At 41.8% G+C, this 15,448-nt stretch overlaps 71 pseudogenes; all 71 read left to right on the top strand.

Moving 5' to 3' along the window:
- Window positions 1–61: 61 nt before the first annotated feature.
- LOC142669830 (5S ribosomal RNA) lies at window positions 62–180 on the top strand (annotated as a pseudogene).
- Window positions 181–247: 67 nt separating this feature from the next.
- Window positions 248–366, top strand: LOC142670277 (5S ribosomal RNA; annotated as a pseudogene).
- Window positions 367–433: 67 nt separating this feature from the next.
- On the top strand, window positions 434–552 carry LOC142669501 (5S ribosomal RNA; annotated as a pseudogene).
- A 67-nt stretch (window positions 553–619) lies between these two features.
- Window positions 620–738, top strand: LOC142670703 (5S ribosomal RNA; annotated as a pseudogene).
- A 67-nt stretch (window positions 739–805) lies between these two features.
- LOC142669610 (5S ribosomal RNA) lies at window positions 806–924 on the top strand (annotated as a pseudogene).
- A 67-nt stretch (window positions 925–991) lies between these two features.
- Window positions 992–1,110, top strand: LOC142670230 (5S ribosomal RNA; annotated as a pseudogene).
- A 67-nt stretch (window positions 1,111–1,177) lies between these two features.
- LOC142669520 (5S ribosomal RNA) lies at window positions 1,178–1,296 on the top strand (annotated as a pseudogene).
- Window positions 1,297–1,363: 67 nt separating this feature from the next.
- LOC142669313 (5S ribosomal RNA) lies at window positions 1,364–1,482 on the top strand (annotated as a pseudogene).
- A 67-nt stretch (window positions 1,483–1,549) lies between these two features.
- LOC142670333 (5S ribosomal RNA) lies at window positions 1,550–1,668 on the top strand (annotated as a pseudogene).
- A 67-nt stretch (window positions 1,669–1,735) lies between these two features.
- On the top strand, window positions 1,736–1,854 carry LOC142669500 (5S ribosomal RNA; annotated as a pseudogene).
- Window positions 1,855–1,921: 67 nt separating this feature from the next.
- On the top strand, window positions 1,922–2,040 carry LOC142669213 (5S ribosomal RNA; annotated as a pseudogene).
- Window positions 2,041–2,107: 67 nt separating this feature from the next.
- LOC142669570 (5S ribosomal RNA) lies at window positions 2,108–2,226 on the top strand (annotated as a pseudogene).
- Window positions 2,227–2,293: 67 nt separating this feature from the next.
- On the top strand, window positions 2,294–2,412 carry LOC142670504 (5S ribosomal RNA; annotated as a pseudogene).
- Window positions 2,413–2,480: 68 nt separating this feature from the next.
- Window positions 2,481–2,597, top strand: LOC142670181 (5S ribosomal RNA; annotated as a pseudogene).
- A 68-nt stretch (window positions 2,598–2,665) lies between these two features.
- LOC142670713 (5S ribosomal RNA) lies at window positions 2,666–2,784 on the top strand (annotated as a pseudogene).
- A 67-nt stretch (window positions 2,785–2,851) lies between these two features.
- On the top strand, window positions 2,852–2,970 carry LOC142669066 (5S ribosomal RNA; annotated as a pseudogene).
- Window positions 2,971–3,037: 67 nt separating this feature from the next.
- Window positions 3,038–3,156, top strand: LOC142669697 (5S ribosomal RNA; annotated as a pseudogene).
- A 67-nt stretch (window positions 3,157–3,223) lies between these two features.
- LOC142669446 (5S ribosomal RNA) lies at window positions 3,224–3,342 on the top strand (annotated as a pseudogene).
- A 67-nt stretch (window positions 3,343–3,409) lies between these two features.
- On the top strand, window positions 3,410–3,528 carry LOC142670254 (5S ribosomal RNA; annotated as a pseudogene).
- Window positions 3,529–3,595: 67 nt separating this feature from the next.
- Window positions 3,596–3,714, top strand: LOC142670714 (5S ribosomal RNA; annotated as a pseudogene).
- A 67-nt stretch (window positions 3,715–3,781) lies between these two features.
- Window positions 3,782–3,900, top strand: LOC142670525 (5S ribosomal RNA; annotated as a pseudogene).
- A 67-nt stretch (window positions 3,901–3,967) lies between these two features.
- On the top strand, window positions 3,968–4,086 carry LOC142669913 (5S ribosomal RNA; annotated as a pseudogene).
- A 67-nt stretch (window positions 4,087–4,153) lies between these two features.
- Window positions 4,154–4,272, top strand: LOC142670334 (5S ribosomal RNA; annotated as a pseudogene).
- A 67-nt stretch (window positions 4,273–4,339) lies between these two features.
- Window positions 4,340–4,458, top strand: LOC142669330 (5S ribosomal RNA; annotated as a pseudogene).
- A 67-nt stretch (window positions 4,459–4,525) lies between these two features.
- On the top strand, window positions 4,526–4,644 carry LOC142669755 (5S ribosomal RNA; annotated as a pseudogene).
- A 67-nt stretch (window positions 4,645–4,711) lies between these two features.
- Window positions 4,712–4,830, top strand: LOC142669722 (5S ribosomal RNA; annotated as a pseudogene).
- Window positions 4,831–4,897: 67 nt separating this feature from the next.
- LOC142669532 (5S ribosomal RNA) lies at window positions 4,898–5,016 on the top strand (annotated as a pseudogene).
- A 439-nt stretch (window positions 5,017–5,455) lies between these two features.
- LOC142669553 (5S ribosomal RNA) lies at window positions 5,456–5,574 on the top strand (annotated as a pseudogene).
- Window positions 5,575–5,641: 67 nt separating this feature from the next.
- On the top strand, window positions 5,642–5,760 carry LOC142670116 (5S ribosomal RNA; annotated as a pseudogene).
- A 67-nt stretch (window positions 5,761–5,827) lies between these two features.
- LOC142670336 (5S ribosomal RNA) lies at window positions 5,828–5,946 on the top strand (annotated as a pseudogene).
- Window positions 5,947–6,013: 67 nt separating this feature from the next.
- Window positions 6,014–6,132, top strand: LOC142669067 (5S ribosomal RNA; annotated as a pseudogene).
- A 67-nt stretch (window positions 6,133–6,199) lies between these two features.
- Window positions 6,200–6,318, top strand: LOC142669968 (5S ribosomal RNA; annotated as a pseudogene).
- Window positions 6,319–6,385: 67 nt separating this feature from the next.
- LOC142669447 (5S ribosomal RNA) lies at window positions 6,386–6,504 on the top strand (annotated as a pseudogene).
- Window positions 6,505–6,571: 67 nt separating this feature from the next.
- LOC142670276 (5S ribosomal RNA) lies at window positions 6,572–6,690 on the top strand (annotated as a pseudogene).
- A 67-nt stretch (window positions 6,691–6,757) lies between these two features.
- LOC142670715 (5S ribosomal RNA) lies at window positions 6,758–6,876 on the top strand (annotated as a pseudogene).
- Window positions 6,877–6,943: 67 nt separating this feature from the next.
- Window positions 6,944–7,062, top strand: LOC142670687 (5S ribosomal RNA; annotated as a pseudogene).
- Window positions 7,063–7,129: 67 nt separating this feature from the next.
- On the top strand, window positions 7,130–7,248 carry LOC142669481 (5S ribosomal RNA; annotated as a pseudogene).
- A 67-nt stretch (window positions 7,249–7,315) lies between these two features.
- Window positions 7,316–7,434, top strand: LOC142669299 (5S ribosomal RNA; annotated as a pseudogene).
- A 67-nt stretch (window positions 7,435–7,501) lies between these two features.
- On the top strand, window positions 7,502–7,620 carry LOC142670637 (5S ribosomal RNA; annotated as a pseudogene).
- Window positions 7,621–7,687: 67 nt separating this feature from the next.
- Window positions 7,688–7,806, top strand: LOC142670559 (5S ribosomal RNA; annotated as a pseudogene).
- Window positions 7,807–7,873: 67 nt separating this feature from the next.
- LOC142670295 (5S ribosomal RNA) lies at window positions 7,874–7,992 on the top strand (annotated as a pseudogene).
- Window positions 7,993–8,244: 252 nt separating this feature from the next.
- On the top strand, window positions 8,245–8,363 carry LOC142669533 (5S ribosomal RNA; annotated as a pseudogene).
- A 67-nt stretch (window positions 8,364–8,430) lies between these two features.
- On the top strand, window positions 8,431–8,549 carry LOC142670266 (5S ribosomal RNA; annotated as a pseudogene).
- Window positions 8,550–8,802: 253 nt separating this feature from the next.
- On the top strand, window positions 8,803–8,921 carry LOC142670193 (5S ribosomal RNA; annotated as a pseudogene).
- A 67-nt stretch (window positions 8,922–8,988) lies between these two features.
- LOC142669634 (5S ribosomal RNA) lies at window positions 8,989–9,107 on the top strand (annotated as a pseudogene).
- A 67-nt stretch (window positions 9,108–9,174) lies between these two features.
- Window positions 9,175–9,293, top strand: LOC142670188 (5S ribosomal RNA; annotated as a pseudogene).
- Window positions 9,294–9,546: 253 nt separating this feature from the next.
- LOC142669521 (5S ribosomal RNA) lies at window positions 9,547–9,665 on the top strand (annotated as a pseudogene).
- A 253-nt stretch (window positions 9,666–9,918) lies between these two features.
- On the top strand, window positions 9,919–10,037 carry LOC142669915 (5S ribosomal RNA; annotated as a pseudogene).
- A 67-nt stretch (window positions 10,038–10,104) lies between these two features.
- On the top strand, window positions 10,105–10,223 carry LOC142669378 (5S ribosomal RNA; annotated as a pseudogene).
- A 67-nt stretch (window positions 10,224–10,290) lies between these two features.
- On the top strand, window positions 10,291–10,409 carry LOC142669331 (5S ribosomal RNA; annotated as a pseudogene).
- Window positions 10,410–10,476: 67 nt separating this feature from the next.
- On the top strand, window positions 10,477–10,595 carry LOC142669756 (5S ribosomal RNA; annotated as a pseudogene).
- Window positions 10,596–10,662: 67 nt separating this feature from the next.
- Window positions 10,663–10,781, top strand: LOC142669723 (5S ribosomal RNA; annotated as a pseudogene).
- Window positions 10,782–10,848: 67 nt separating this feature from the next.
- LOC142670052 (5S ribosomal RNA) lies at window positions 10,849–10,967 on the top strand (annotated as a pseudogene).
- Window positions 10,968–11,034: 67 nt separating this feature from the next.
- On the top strand, window positions 11,035–11,153 carry LOC142669342 (5S ribosomal RNA; annotated as a pseudogene).
- A 67-nt stretch (window positions 11,154–11,220) lies between these two features.
- Window positions 11,221–11,339, top strand: LOC142669312 (5S ribosomal RNA; annotated as a pseudogene).
- A 253-nt stretch (window positions 11,340–11,592) lies between these two features.
- LOC142669916 (5S ribosomal RNA) lies at window positions 11,593–11,711 on the top strand (annotated as a pseudogene).
- A 67-nt stretch (window positions 11,712–11,778) lies between these two features.
- LOC142669422 (5S ribosomal RNA) lies at window positions 11,779–11,897 on the top strand (annotated as a pseudogene).
- A 67-nt stretch (window positions 11,898–11,964) lies between these two features.
- LOC142669931 (5S ribosomal RNA) lies at window positions 11,965–12,083 on the top strand (annotated as a pseudogene).
- Window positions 12,084–12,150: 67 nt separating this feature from the next.
- On the top strand, window positions 12,151–12,269 carry LOC142669707 (5S ribosomal RNA; annotated as a pseudogene).
- Window positions 12,270–12,336: 67 nt separating this feature from the next.
- Window positions 12,337–12,455, top strand: LOC142669757 (5S ribosomal RNA; annotated as a pseudogene).
- A 67-nt stretch (window positions 12,456–12,522) lies between these two features.
- LOC142669724 (5S ribosomal RNA) lies at window positions 12,523–12,641 on the top strand (annotated as a pseudogene).
- Window positions 12,642–12,732: 91 nt separating this feature from the next.
- LOC142670053 (5S ribosomal RNA) lies at window positions 12,733–12,851 on the top strand (annotated as a pseudogene).
- Window positions 12,852–12,918: 67 nt separating this feature from the next.
- On the top strand, window positions 12,919–13,037 carry LOC142669343 (5S ribosomal RNA; annotated as a pseudogene).
- A 67-nt stretch (window positions 13,038–13,104) lies between these two features.
- LOC142669161 (5S ribosomal RNA) lies at window positions 13,105–13,223 on the top strand (annotated as a pseudogene).
- Window positions 13,224–13,290: 67 nt separating this feature from the next.
- On the top strand, window positions 13,291–13,409 carry LOC142669216 (5S ribosomal RNA; annotated as a pseudogene).
- Window positions 13,410–13,476: 67 nt separating this feature from the next.
- LOC142669741 (5S ribosomal RNA) lies at window positions 13,477–13,595 on the top strand (annotated as a pseudogene).
- Window positions 13,596–14,034: 439 nt separating this feature from the next.
- On the top strand, window positions 14,035–14,153 carry LOC142669214 (5S ribosomal RNA; annotated as a pseudogene).
- Window positions 14,154–14,220: 67 nt separating this feature from the next.
- On the top strand, window positions 14,221–14,339 carry LOC142670338 (5S ribosomal RNA; annotated as a pseudogene).
- A 67-nt stretch (window positions 14,340–14,406) lies between these two features.
- Window positions 14,407–14,525, top strand: LOC142669186 (5S ribosomal RNA; annotated as a pseudogene).
- Window positions 14,526–14,779: 254 nt separating this feature from the next.
- LOC142670075 (5S ribosomal RNA) lies at window positions 14,780–14,898 on the top strand (annotated as a pseudogene).
- Window positions 14,899–14,965: 67 nt separating this feature from the next.
- Window positions 14,966–15,084, top strand: LOC142669816 (5S ribosomal RNA; annotated as a pseudogene).
- Window positions 15,085–15,448: the final 364 nt, after the last annotated feature.

The raw sequence follows: 15,448 nt of genomic DNA on the forward strand, positions 1-15,448 counted from the left end.
TATGTCGTTTAGATTTTGTTTCACAATCGATTAAAAAGGACTATGGATTAAAGAATTTAATGTCAATGGCCATTCTAAGCTGAATGTGCCTGCTCTCGTCAGATCGCAGAAGTTACACAACTTAAGTCCTCGCTAGTACCAGTGTGGGAGACTGTCTGGGAATCCGTGGTGCGGTTGACTTTTTATTATGTCGTTTAGATTTTGTTTCACAATCGATTAAAAAGGACTATGGATTAAAGCATTTAATGTCAATGGCCATTCTAAGCTGAATGTGCCTGCTCTCGTCAGCTCGCAGAAGTTACACAACTTAAGTCCTCGCTAGTACCAGTGTGGGAGACTGTCTGGGAATCCGTGGTGCGGTTGACTTTTTATTATGTCGTTTAGATTTTGTTTCACAATCGATTAAAAAGGACTATGGATTAAAGCATTTAATGTCAATGGCCATTCTAAGCTGAATGTGCCTGCTCTCGTCAGATCGCAGAAGTTACACAGCTTAAGGCCTCGCTTGTACGAGTGTGGGAGACTGTCTGGGAATCCGTGGTGCGGTTGACTTTTTATTATGTTGTTTAGATTTTGTTTCACAATAGATTAAATAGGACTATGGATTAAGGCTTTTAATGTCAATGGCCATTCTAAGCTGAATGTGCCTGCTCTCGTCAGATCGCAGAAGTTACACAGCTTAAGGCCTCGCTAGTACCAGTGTGGGAGACTGTCTGGGAATCCGTGGTGCGGTTTACTTTTTATTATGTCGTTTAGATTTTGTTTCACAATAGATTAAATAGGACTATGGATTAAAGCATTTAACGTCAATGGCCATTCTAAGCTGAATGTGCCTGCTCTCGTCAGAACGCAGAAGTTACACAGCTTAAGGCCTCGCTAGTACCAGTGTTGGAGACTGTCTGGGAATCCGTGGTGCGGTAGAATTTTTATTATGTCGTTTAGATTTTGTTTCACAATCGATTAAAAAGGACTATGGATTAAAGCATTTAATGTCAATGGCCATTCTAAGCTGAATGTGCCTGCTCTCGTTAGATCGCAGAAGTTACACAGCTTAACGCCTCGCTAGTACCAGTGTGGGAGACTGTCTGGGAATCCGTGGTGCGGTTGAATTTTTATTATGTCGTTTAGATTTTGTTTCACAATCGATTAAAAAGGACTATGGATTAAAGCATTTAATGTCAATGGCCATTCTAAGCTGAATGCCCCTGCTCTCGTCAGATCGCAGAAGTTACACAGCCTAAGGCCTCGCTAGTACCAGTGTGGGAGACTGTCTGGGAATCCGTGGAGCGGTTGACTTTTTATTATGTTGTTTCGATTTTGTTTCACAATCGATTAAAAAGGACTATGGATTAAAGCATTTAATGTCAATGGCCATTCTAAGCTGAATGTCCCTGCTCTCGTCAGATCGCAGAAGTTACACAGCTTAAGGCCTCACTAGTACCAGTGTGGGAGACTGTCTGGGAATCCGTGGTGCGGTTGCCTTTTTATTATGTCGTTTAGATTTTGTTTCACAATCGATTAAAGAGGACTATGGATTAAAGCATTTAATGTCAATGGCCATTCTAAGCTGAATGTGCCTGCTCTCGTCAGATCGCAGAAGTTACACAGCTTAAGGCCTCGCTAGTACCAGTGTGGGAGACTGTCTGGGAATCCGTGGTGCGGTTGACTTTTTATTATGTCGTTTAGATTTTGTTTCACAATAGATTAAATAGGACTATGGATTAAAGCATTTAATGTCAATGGCCATTCTAAGCTGAATGTGCCTGCTCTCGTCAGAACGCAGAAGTTACACAGCTCAAGGCCTCGCTAGTACCAGCGTTGGAGACTGTCTGGGAATCCGTGGTGCGGTTGAATTTTTATTATGTCGTTTAGATTTTGTTTCACAATCGATTAAAAAGGACTATGGATTAAAGCATTTAATGTCAATGGCCATTCTAAGCTGAATGTCCCTGCTCTCGTCAGATCGCAGAAGTTACATAGCTTAAGGCCTCGCTAGTACCAGTGTGGGAGACTGTCTGGGAATCCGTGGTGCGGTTGACTTTTTATTATGTCGTTTAGATTTTGTTTCACAATCGATTAAAAAGGACTATGGATTAAAGCATTTAATGTCAATGGCCATTCTAAGCTGAATGTCCCTGCTCTCGTCAAATCGCAGAAGTTACACAGCTTAAGGCCTCGCTAGTACCAGTGTGGGAGACTGTCTGGGAAGCCGTGGTGCGGTTGACTTTTTATTATGTCGTTTAGATTTTGTTTCACAATCGATTAAAAAGGACTATGGATTAAAGAATTTAATGTCAATGGCCATTCTAAGCTGAATGTACCTGCTCTCGTCAGATCGCAGAAGTTACACAGCTTAAGGCCTCGCTAGTACTAGTGTGGGAGACTGTCTGGGAATCCGTGATGCCGTTGAATTTTTATTATGTCGTTTAGATTTTGTTTCACAATCGATTAAAAAGGACTATGGATTAAAGCATTTAATGTCAATGGCCATTCTAAGCTGAATGTACCTGCTCTCGTCAGATCGCAGAAGTTACACAGCTTAAGGCCTCGCTAGTACCAGTGTGGGAGACTGTCTGGGAATCCGTGGTGCGCTTGACTTTTTATTATGTTGTTTAGATTTTGTTTCACAATAGATTACAGAGGACTATGGATTAAGGCTTTTAATGTCAATGGCCATTCTAAGCTGAATGTGCCTGCTCTCGTCAGATCGCAGAAGTTACACAGCTTAAGGCCTCGCTAGTATCAGTGTGGGAGACTGTCTGGGAATCCGTGGTGCGGTTGACTTTTTATTATGTCGTTTAGATTTTGTTTCACAATAGATTAAATAGGACTATGGATTAAAGCATTTAACGTCAATGGCCATTCTAAGCTGAATGTGCCTGCTCTCGTCAGAACGCAGAAGTTACACAGCTTAAGGCCTTGCTAGTACCAGTGTGGGTGACTGTCTGGGAATCCGTGGTGCGGTTGAATTTTTATTATGTCGTTTAGATTTTGTTTCACAATCGATTAAAAAGGACTATGGATTAAAGCATTTAATGTCAATGGCCATTCTAAGCTGAATGTGCCTGCTCTCGTCAGATCGCAGAAGTTACACAACTTAAGGCCTCGCTAGTACGAGTGTGGGAGACTGTCTGGGAATCCGTGGTGCGGTTGACTTTTTATTATGTTGTTTAGATTTTGTTTCACAATAGATTATATAGGACTATGGATTAAGGCTTTTAATGTCAATGGCCATTCTAAGCTGAATGTGCCTACTCTCGTCAGATCGCAGAAGTTATACAGCTTAAGGCCTCGCTAGTACCAGTGTGGGAGACTGTCTGGGAATCCGTGGTGCGGTTGACTTTTTATTATGTCGTTTAGATTTTGTTTCACAATCGATTAAAAAGGACTATGGATTAAAGCATTTAATGTCAATGGCCATTCTAAGCTGAATGTGCCTGCTCTCGTTAGATCGCAGAAGTTACACAGCTTAACGCCTCGTTAGTACCAGTGTGGGAGACTGTCTGGGGATCCGTGGTGCGGTTGACTTTTTATTATGTCGTTTAGATTTTGTTTCACAATAGATTAAATAGGACTATGGATTAAAGCATTTAATGTCAATGGCCATTCTAAGCTGAATGTGCCTGCTCTCGTCAGATCGCAGAAGTTACACAGCTTAAGGCCTCGCTAGTACCAGTGTGGGAGACTGTCTGGGAATCCGTGGTGCAGTTGAACTTTTATTATGTCGTTTAGATTTTGTTTCACAATCGATTAAAAAGGACTATGGATTAAAGAATTTAATGTCAATGGCCATTCTAAGCTGAATGTGCCTGTTCTCGTCAGATCGCAGAAGTTACACAGCTTAAGGCCTCGCTAGTACCAGTGTGGGAGACTGTCTGGGAATCCGTGGTGCGGTTGACTTTTTATTATGTCGTTTAGATTTTGTTTCACAATAGATTAAATAGGACTATGGATTAAAGCATTTAATGTCAATGGCCATTCTAAGCTGAATGTGCCTGCTCTCGTCAGATCGCAGAAGTTACACAGCTTAAGGCCTCGCTAGTACCAGTGTGGGAGAATGTCTGGGAATCCGTGGTGCGGTTGTCTTTTTATTATGTCGTTTAGATTTTGTTTCACAATCGATTAAAGAGGACTATGGATTAAAGCATTTAATGTCAATGGCCATTCTAAGCTGAATGTGCCTGCTCTCGTCAGATCGCAGAAGTTACACAGCTTAAGGCCTCGCTAGTACCAGTGTGGGAGACTGTCTGGGAATCCGTGGTGCGGTTGACTTTTTATTATGTCGTTTAGATTTTGTTTCACAATAGATTAAATAGGACTATGGATTAAAGCATTTAATGTCAATGGCCATTCTAAGCTGAATGTGCCTGCTCTCGTCAGAACGCAGAAGTTACACAGCTTAAGGCCTCGCTAGTACCAGCGTTGGAGACTGTCTGGGAATCCGTGGTGCGGTTGAATTTTTATTATGTCGTTTAGATTTTGTTTCACAATCGATTAAAAAGGACTATGGATTAAAGCATTTAATGTCAATGGCCATTCTAAGCTGAATGTCCCTGCTCTCGTCAGATCGCAGAAGTTACACAGCTTAAGGCCTCGCTAGTACCAGTGTGTGAGACTGTCTGGGAATCCGTGGTGCGGTTGACTTTTAATTATGTTGTTTAGATTTTGTTTCACAATAGATTAAATAGGACTATGGATTAAGGCTTTTAATGTCAATGGCCATTCTAAGCTGAATGTGCCTGCTCTCGTTAGATCGCAGAAGTTACACAGCTTAAGGCCTCGCTAGTACCAGCGTTGGAGACTGTCTGGGAATCCGTGGTGCGGTTGAATTTTTATTATGTCGTTTAGATTTTGTTTCACAATCGATTAAAAAGGACTATGGATTAAAGCATTTAATGTCAATGGCCATTCTAAGCTGAATGTCCCTGCTCTCGTCAGATCGCAGAAGTTACACAGCTTAAGGCCTCGCTAGTACCATTGTGGGAGACTGTCTGGGAATCCGTGGTGCAGTTGAATTTTTATTATGTCGTTTAGATTTTGTTTCACAATCGATTAAAAAGGACTATGGATTAAAGCATTTAATGTCAATGGCCATTCTAAGCTGAATGCCCCTGCTCTCGTCAGATCGCAGAAGTTACACAGCTTAAGCCCTCGCTAGTACCAGTGTGGGAGACTGTCTGGGAATCCGTGGTGCGCTTGACTTTTTATTATGTTGTTTAGATTTTGTTTCACAATAGATTAAATAGGACTATGGATTAAGGCTTTTAATGTCAATGGCCATTCTAAGCTGAGTGTGCCTGCTCTCGTCAGATTGCAGAAGTTACACAGCTTAAGGCCTCGCTAGTACCAGTGTGGGTGACTGTCTTTGAATCCGTTGTGCGGTTGACTTCTTATTATGTCGTTTAGATTTTGTTTCACAATCGATTAAAAAGGACTATGGATTAAAGCATTTAATGTCAATGGCCATTCTAAGCTGAATGTCCCTGCTCTCGTCAGATCGCAGAAGTTACACAGCCTAAGGCCTCGCTAGTACCAGTGTGGGAGACTGTCTGGGAATCCGTGGTGCGGTTGGCTTTTTATTATGTCGTTTAGATTTTGTTTCACAATCGATTAAAAAGGACTATGGATTAAAGCATTTAATGTCAATGGCCATTCTAAGGTGAATGTCCCTGCTCTCGTCAGATCGCAGAAGTTACACAGCTTAAGGCCTCGCTAGTACCTGTGTGGGAGACTGTCTGGGAATCCGTGGTGCGGTTGAATTTTTATTATGTCGTTTAGATTTTGTTTCACAATCGATAAAAAAGGACTATGGATTAAAGCATTTAATGTCAATGGCCATTCTAAGCTGAATGTGCCTGCTCTCGTCAGATCGCAGAAGTTACACAGCTTAAGGCCTCGCTAGTACCAGTGTGGGAGACTGTCTGGGAATCCGTGGTGCGGTTGACTTTTTATTATGTCGTTTAGATTTTGTTTCACAATAGATTAAATAGGACTATGGATTAAAGCATTTAACGTCAATGGCCATTCTAAGCTGAATGTGCCTGCTCTCGTCAGAACGCAGAAGTTACACAGCTTAAGGCCTTGCTAGTACCAGTGTGGGTGACTGTCTGGGAATCCGTGGTGCGGTTGAATTTTTATTATGTCATTTAGATTTTGTTTCACAATCGATTAAAAAGGACTATGGATTAAAGCATTTAATGTCAATGGCCATTCTAAGCTGAATGTGCCTGCTCTCGTCAGATCGCAGAAGTTACACAACTTAAGGCCTCGCTAGTACGAGTGTGGGAGACTGGCTGGGAATCCGTGGTGCGGTTGACTTTTTATTATGTTGTTTAGATTTTGTTTCACAATAGATTAAATAGGACTATGGATTAAGGCTTTTAATGTCAATGGCCATTCTAAGCTGAATGTGCCTACTCTCGTCAGATCGCAGAAGTTATACAGCTTAAGGCCTCGCTAGTACCAGTGTGGGAGACTGTCTGGGAATCCGTGGTGCGGTTGACTTTTTATTATGTCGTTTAGATTTTGTTTCACAATCGATTAAAAAGGACTATGGATTAAAGCATTTAATGTCAATGGCCATTCTAAGCTGAATGTGCCTGCTCTCGTTAGATCGCAGAAGTTACACAGCTTAACGCCTCGCTAGTACTAGTGTGGGAGACTGTCTGGGGATCCGTGGTGCGGTTGACTTTTTATTATGTCGTTTAGATTTTGTTTCACAATAGATTAAATAGGACTATGGATTAAAGCATTTAACGTCAATGGCCATTCTAAGCTGAATGTGCCTGCTCTCGTCAGATCGCAGAAGTTACACAGCTTAAGGCCTCGCTAGTACCAGTGTGGGAGACTGTCTGGGAATCCGTGGTGCAGTTGAACTTTTATTATGTCGTTTAGATTTTGTTTCACAATCGATTAAAAAGGACTATGGATTAAAGAATTTAATGTCAATGGCCGTTCTAAGCTGAATGTGCCTGCTCTCGTCAGATCGCAGAAGTTACACAGCTTAAGGCCTCGCTAGTACCAGTGTGGGAGACTGTCTGGGAATCCGTGGTGCGGTTGACTTTTTATTATGTCGTTTAGATTTTGTTTCACAATCGATTAAAAAGGACTATGGATTAAAGCATTTAATGTCAATGGCCATTCTAAGCTGAATGTGCCTGCTCTCGTCAGATGGCAGAAGTTACACAGCTTAAGGCCTCGCTAGTACCAGTGTGGGAGACTGTCTGGGAATCCGTGGTGCGGTTGACTTTTTATTATGTCGTTTAGATTTTGTTTCACAATAGATTAAATAGGACTATGGATTAAAGCATTTAACGTCAATGGCCATTCTAAGCTGAATGTGCCTGCGCTCGTCAGATCGCAGAAGTTACACAGCTTAAGGCCTCGCTAGTACCAGTGTGGGAGACTGTCTGGGAATCCGTGGTGCGGTTGACTTTTTATTATGTCGTTTAGATTTTGCTTCACAATCGATTAAAAAGGACTATGGATTAAAGCATTTAATGTCAATGGCCATTCTAAGCTGAATGTCCCTGCTCTCGTCAGATCGCAGAAGTTACACAGCTTAAGGCCTCGCTAGTACCAGTATGGGAGACTGTCTGGGAATTCGTGGTGCGGTTGCCTTTTTATTATGTCGTTTAGATTTTGTTTCACAATCGATTAAAAAGGACTATGGATTAAAGCATTTAATGTCAATGGCCATTCTAAGCTGAATGTGCCTGCTCTCGTCAGAATGCAGAAATTACACAGCTTAAGGCCTCGCTAGTACCAGTGTGGGAGACTGTCTGGGAATCCGTGGTGCGGTTGACTTTTTATTATGTCGTTTAGATTTTGTTTCACAATCGATTAAAAAGGACTATGGATTAAAGCATTTAATGTCAATGGCCATTCTAAGCTGAATGTGCCTTCTCTCGTCAGATCGCAGAAGTTACACAGCTTAAGGCATCGCTAGTACCAGTGTGGGAGACTGTCTGGGAATCCGTGGTGCGGTTGACTTTTTATTATGTCGTTTAGATTTTGTTTCACAATAGATTAAATAGGACTATGGATTAAAGCATTTAACGTCAATGGCCATTCTAAGCTAAATGTGCCTGCTCTCGTCAGATCGCAGAAGTTACACAGCTTAAGGCCTCGCTAGTACCAGTGTGGGAGACTGTCTGGGAATCCGTGTTGTGGTTGACTTTTTATTATGTTGTTTAGATTTTGTTTCACAGTAGATTAAATAGGACTATGGATTAAGGCTTTAATGTCAATGGCCATTCTAAGCCGAATGTCCCTGCTCTCGTCAGATCGCAGAAGTTACACAGTTTAAGGCCTCGCTAGTACCAGTGTGGGAGACTGTCTGGGAATTCGTGGTGCGGTTGACTTTTTATTATGTCGTTTAGATTTTGTTTCACAATCGATTAAAAAGGACTATGGATTAAAGCATTTAATGTCAATGGCCATTCTAAGCTGAATGTGCCTGCTCTCGTTAGATCGCAGAAGTTACACAGCTTAACGCCTCCCTAGTACCAGTGTGGGAGACTGTCTGGGAATCCGTGGTGCGGTTGACTTTTTATTATGTCGTTTAGATTTTGTTTCACAATAGATTAAATAGGACTATGGATTAAAGCATTTAACGTCAATGGCCATTCTAAGCTGAATGTGCCAGCTCTCGTCAGATTGCAGAAGTTACACAGCTTAAGGCCTCGCTAGTACCAGTGTGGGAGACTGTCTGGGAATCCATGGTGCGGTTGACTTTTTATTATGTCGTTTAGATTTTGTTTCACAATAGATTAAATAGGACTATGGATTAAAGCATTTAACGTCAATGGCCATTCTAAACTGAATGTGCCTGCTCTCGTCAGAACGCAGAAGTTACACAGCTTAATGCCTCGCTAGTACCAGTGTGGGAGACTGTCTGGGAATACGTGGTGCAGTTGAATTTTTATTATGTCGTTTAGATTTTGTTTCACAATCGATTAAAAAGGACTATGGATTAAAGCATTTAATGTCAATGGCCATTCTAAGCTGAATGTCCCTGCTCTCGTCAGATCGCAGAAGTTACACAGCTTAAGGCCTCGCTTGTACGAGTGTGGGAGACTATCTGGGAATCCGTGGTGCGGTTGACTTTTTATTATGTTGTTTAGATTTTGTTTCACAATAGATTAAATAGGACTATGGATTAAAGCTTTTAATGTCAATGGCCATTCTAAGCTGAATGTTCCTGCTCTCGTCATATCGCAGAAGTTACACAGCTTAAGGCCTCGCTAGTACCAGTGTGGGAGACTGTCTGGGAATCCGTGGTGCGGTTTACTTTTTATTATGTCGTTTAGATTTTGTTTCACAATCGATTAAAAAGGACTATGGATTAAAGCATTTAATGTCAATGGCCATTCTAAGCTGAATGTGCCTGCTCTCGTTAGATCGCAGAAGTTACACAGCTTAACGCCTCGCTAGTACCAGTGTGGGAGACTGTCTGGGAATCCGTGATGCGGTTGAATTTTTATTATGTCGTTTAGATTTTGTTTCACAATCGATTAAAAAGGACTATGGATTAAAGCATTTAATGTCAATGGCCATTCTAAGCTGAATGCCCCTGCTCTCGTCAGATCGCAGAAGTTACACAGCCTAAGGCCTCGCTAGTACCAGTGTGGGAGACTGTCTGGGAATCCGTGGAGCGGTTGACTTTTTATTATGTTGTTTCGATTTTGTTTCACAATCGATTAAAAAGGACTATGGATTAAAGCATTTAACAACAATGGCCATTCTAAGCTGAATGTGCCTGCTCTCGTCAGAACGCAGAAGTTACACAGCTTAAGGCCTCGCTAGTACCAGTGTGGGAGACTGTCTGTGAATCCGTTGTGCGGTTGACTTCTTATTATGTCGTTTAGATTTTGTTTCACAATCGATTAAAAAGGACTATGGATTAAAGCATTTAATGTCAATGGCCATTCTAAGCTGAATGTGCCTGCTCTCGTCAGATCGCAGAAGTTACACAGCTTAAGGCCTCGCTAGTACCAGTGTGGGAGAATGTCTGGGAATCCGTGGTGCGGTTGTCTTTTTATTATGTCGTTTAGATTTTGTTTCACAATCGATTAAAGAGGACTATGGATTAAAGCATTTAATGTCAATGGCCATTCTAAGCTGAATGTGCCTGCTCTCGTCAGATCGCAGAAGTTACACAGCTTAAAGCCTCGCTAGTACCAGTGTGGGAGACTGTCTGGGAATCCGTGGTGCGGTTGACTTTTTATTATGTCGTTTAGATTTTGTTTCACAATAGATTAAATAGGACTATGGATTAAAGCATTTAATGTCAATGGCCATTCTAAGCTGAATGTGCCTGCTCTCGTCAGAACGCAGAAGTTACACAGCTTAAGGCCTCGCTAGTACCAGCGTTGGAGACTGTCTGGGAATCCGTGGTGCGGTTGAATTTTTATTATGTCGTTTAGATTTTGTTTCACAATCGATTAAAAAGGACTATGGATTAAAGCATTTAATGTCAATGGCCATTCTAAGCTGAATGTCCCTGCTCTCGTCAGATCGCAGAAGTTACACAGCTTAAGGCCTCGCTAGTACCAGTGTGTGAGACTGTCTGGGAATCCGTGGTGCGGTTGACTTTTAATTATGTTGTTTAGATTTTGTTTCACAATAGATTAAATAGGACTATGGATTAAGGCTTTTAATGTCAATGGCCATTCTAAGCTGAATGTGCCTGCTCTCGTTAGATCGCAGAAGTTACACAGCTTAAGGCCTCGCTAGTACCAGCGTTGGAGACTGTCTGGGAATCCGTGGTGCGGTTGAATTTTTATTATGTCGTTTAGATTTTGTTTCACAATCGATTAAAAAGGACTATGGATTAAAGCATTCAATGTCAATGGCCATTCTAAGCTGAATGTCCCTGCTCTCGTCAGATCGCAGAAGTTACACAGCTTAAGCCCTCGCTAGTACGAGTGTGGGAGACTGTCTGGGAATCCGTGGTGCGGTTGACTTTTTATTTTGTTGTTTAGATTTTGTTTCACAATAGATTAAATAGGACTATGGATTAAGGCTTTTAATCTCAATGGCCATTCTAAGCTGAATGTGCCTGCTCTCGTCAGATCGCAGAAGTTACACAGCTTAAGGCCTCGCTAGTACCATTGTGGGAGACTGTCTGGGAATCCGTGGTGCGGTTGACTTTTTATTATGTCGTTTAGATTTTGTTTCACAATCAATTAAAAAGGACTATGGATTAAAGCATTTAATGTCAATGGCTATTCTAAGCTGAATGTGCCTGCTCTCGTCAGATCGCAGAAGCTACACAGCTTAAGGCCTTGCTAGTACCAGTGTGGGAGACTGTCTGGGAATCCGTGGTGCGGTTGACTTTTTATTATGTCGTTTAGATTTTGTTTCACAATAGATTAAATAGGACTATGGATTAAAGCATTTAACAACAATGGCCATTCTAAGCTGAATGTGCCTGCTCTCGTCAGAACGCAGAAGTTACACAGCTTAAGGCCTCGCTAGTACCAGTGTGGGAGACTGTCTGTGAATCCGTTGTGCGGTTGACTTCTTATTATGTCGTTTAGATTTTGTTTCACAATCGATTAAAAAGGACTATGGATTAAAGCATTTAATGTCAATGGCCATTCTAAGCTGAATGTGCCTGCTCTCGTCAGATCGCAGAAGTTACACAGCTTAAGGCCTCGCTAGTACCAGTGTGGGAGAATGTCTGGGAATCCGTGGTGCGGTTGTCTTTTTATTATGTCGTTTAGATTTTGTTTCACAATCGATTAAAGAGGACTATGGATTAAAGCATTTAATGTCAATGGCCATTCTAAGCTGAATGTGCCTGCTCTCGTCAAATCGCAGAAGTTACACAGCTTAAGGCCTCGCTAGTACCAGTGTGGGAGACTGTCTGGGAATCCGTGGTGCGGTTGACTTTTTATTATGTCGTTTAGATTTTGTTTCACAATAGATTAAATAGGACTATGGATTAAAGCATTTAACGTCAATGGCCATTCTAAGCTGAATGTGCCTGCTCTGGGCAGAACGCAGAAGTTACACAGCTTAAGGCCTCGCTAGTACCAGTGTGGGAGACTGTCTGGGAATCCGTGGTGCGGTTGACTTTTTATTATGTCGTTTAGATTTTGTTTCACAATAGATTAAATAGGACTATGGATTAAAGCATTTAATGTCAATGGCCATTCTAAGCTGAATGTGCCTGCTCTCGTCAGAACGCAGAAGTTACACAGCTTAAGGCCTCGCTAGTACCAGCGTTGGAGACTGTCTGGGAATCCGTGGCGCGGTTGAATTTTTATTATGTCGTTTAGATTTTGTTTCACAATCGATTAAAAAGGACTATGGATTAAAGCATTTAATGTCAATGGCCATTCTAAGCTGAATGTCCCTGCTCTCGTCAGATCGCAGAAGTTACACAGCTTAAGGCCTCGCTAGTACCAGTGTGTGAGACTGTCTGGGAATCCGTGGTGCGGTTGACTTTTAATTATGTTGTTTAGATTTTGTTTCACAATAGATTAAATAGGACTATGGATTAAGGCGTTTAATGTCAATGGCCATTCTAAGCTGAATGTGCCTGCTCTCGTTAGATCGCAGAAGTTACACAGCTTAAGGCCTCGCTAGTACCAGCGTTGGAGACTGTCTGGGAATCCGTGGTGCGGTTGAATTTTTATTATGTCGTTTAGATTGTGTTTCACAATCGATTAAAAAGGACTATGGATTAAAGCATTTAATGTCAATGGCCATTCTAAGCTGAATGTCAATGGCCATTCTAAGCTGAATGTCCCTGCTCTCGTCAGATCGCAGAAGTTACACAGCTTAAGCCCTCGCTAGTACGAGTGTGGGAGACTGTCTGGGAATCCGTGGTGCGGTTGACTTTTTATTTTGTTGTTTAGATTTTGTTTCACAATAGATTAAATAGGACTATGGATTAAGGCTTTTAATCTCAATGGCCATTCTAAGCTGAATGTGCCTGCTCTCGTCAGATCGCAGAAGTTACACAGCTTAAGGCCTCGCTAGTACCATTGTGGGAGACTGTCTGGGAATCCGTGGTGCGGTTGACTTTTTATTATGTCGTTTAGATTTTGTTTCACAATCAATTAAAAAGGACTATGGATTAAAGCATTTAATGTCAATGGCTATTCTAAGCTGAATGTGCCTGCTCTCGTCAGATCGCAGAAGTTACACAGCTTAAGGCCTTGCTAGTACCAGTGTGGGAGACTGTCTGGGAATCCGTGGTGCGGTTGACTTTTTATTATGTTGTTTAGATTTTGTTTCACAATAGATTAAATAGGACTATGGATTAAGGCTTTTAATGTCAATGGCCATTCTAAGCTGAATGTGCCTGCTCTCGTCAGATCGCAGAAGTTACACAGCTTAAGGCCTCGCTAATACCAGTGTGGGAGACTGTCTGGGAATCCGTGGTGCGGTTGACTTTTTATTATGTTGTTTAGATTTTGTTTCACAATAGATTAAATAGGACTATGGATTAAGGCTTTTAATGGCAATGGCCATTCTAAGCTGAATGTGCCTGCTCTCGTCAGATCGCAGAAGTTACACAGCTTAAGGCCTCGCTAGTACCAGTGTGGCAGACTGTCTGGGAATCCGTGGTGCGGTTGACTTTTTATTATGGCGTTTAGATTTTGTTTCACAATCGATTAAAAAGGACTATGGATTAAAGCATTTAATGTCAATGGCCATTCTAAGCTGAATGTGCATGCTCTCGTTAGAGCACAGAAGTTACACAGCTTAACGCCTCGCTAGTACCAGTGTGGGAGACTATCTGGGAATCCGTGGTGCGGTTGACTTTTTATTATGTCGTTTAGATTTTGTTTCACAATAGATTAAATAGGACTATGGATTAAAGCATTTAACGTCAATGGCAATTCTAAGCTGAATGTGCCAGCTCTCGTCAAATCGCAGAAGTTACACAGCTTAAGGCCTCGCTAGTACCAGTGTGGGAGACTGTCTGGGAATCCGTGGTGTGGTTGAATTTTTATTATGTCGTTTAGATTTTTTTTCACAATCGATTAAAAAGGACTATGGATTAAAGCATTTAATGTCAATGGCCATTCTAAGCTGAATGTCCCTGCTCTCGTCAGATCGCAGAAGTTACATAGCTTAAGGCCTCGCTAGTACCAGTGTGGGAGACTGTCTGGGAATCCGTGGTGCGGTTGACTTTTTATTATGTCGTTTAGATTTTGTTTCACAATCGATTAAAAAGGACTATGGATTAAAGCAATTAATGTCAATGGCCATTCTAAGCTGAATGTGCCTGCTCTCGTCAGATCGCAGAAGTTACACAGCTTAAGGCCTCGCTAGTACCAGTGTGGGAGACTGTCTGGGAATCCGTGGTGCGGTTGACTTATTATTATGTCGTTTAGATTTTGTTTCACAATCGATTAAAAAGGACTATGGATTAAAGCATTTAATGTCAATAGCCATTCTAAGCTGAATGTGTCTGCTCTCGTCAGATCGCAGAAGTTACACAGCTTAAGGCCTCGCTAGTACCAGTGTGGGAGACTGTCTGGGAATCCGTGGTGCGGTTGACTTTTTATTATGTTGTTTAGATTTTGTTTCACAATAGATTAAATAGGACTATGGATTAAAGCATTTAAAGTCAATGGCCATTCTAAGCTGAATGTGCCTTCTCTCGTCAGAACGCTAGAAGTTACACAGCTTAAGGCCTCGCTAGTACCAGTGTGGGAGACTGTCTGGGAATCCGTGGTGCGGTTGAATTTTTATTATGTCGTTTAGATTTTGTTTCACAATCGATTAAAAAGGACTATGGATTAAAGCATTTAATGTCAATGGCCATTCTAAGCTGAATGTCCCTGCTCTCGTCAGATCGCAGAAGTTACACAGCTTAAGGCCTCGCTAGTACCAGTGTGGGAGAATGTCTGGGAATCCGTGGTGTGGTTGACTTTTTATTATGTCGTTTAGATTTTGTTTCACAATCGATTAAATAGGACTATGGATTAAAGCATTTAATGTCAATGGCTATTCTAAGCTGAATGTCCCTGCTCTCGTCAGATCGCAGAAGTTACACAGCTTAAGGCCTCGCTAGTACCAGTGTGGGAGACTGTCTGGGAATCCGTGGTGAGGTTGACTTTTTATTATGTCGTTTAGATTTTGTTTCACAATCGATTAAAAAGGACTATGGATTAAAGGATTTAACGTCAATGGCCATTCTAAGCTGAATGTGCCTGCTCTCGTCAGATCGCAGAAGTTACACAGCTTAAGTCCTCGCTAGTACCAGTGTGGGAGACTGTCTGGGAATCCATGGTGCGGTTGAATTTTTATTATGTCGTTTAGATTTTGTTTCACAATCGATTAAAAAGGACTATGGATTAAAGCATTTAATGTCAATGGCCATTCTAAGCTGAATGTCCCTGCTCTCGTCAGATCGCAGAAGTTACACAGCTTAAGGCCTCGCTAGTACCAGTGTGGGAGACTGTCTGGGAATCCATGATGT

Source organism: Rhinoderma darwinii, assembly GCF_050947455.1.
Source record: "Rhinoderma darwinii isolate aRhiDar2 chromosome 1 unlocalized genomic scaffold, aRhiDar2.hap1 SUPER_1_unloc_15, whole genome shotgun sequence".
Classification (NCBI taxonomy): Eukaryota; Metazoa; Chordata; class Amphibia; order Anura; family Rhinodermatidae; genus Rhinoderma; species Rhinoderma darwinii.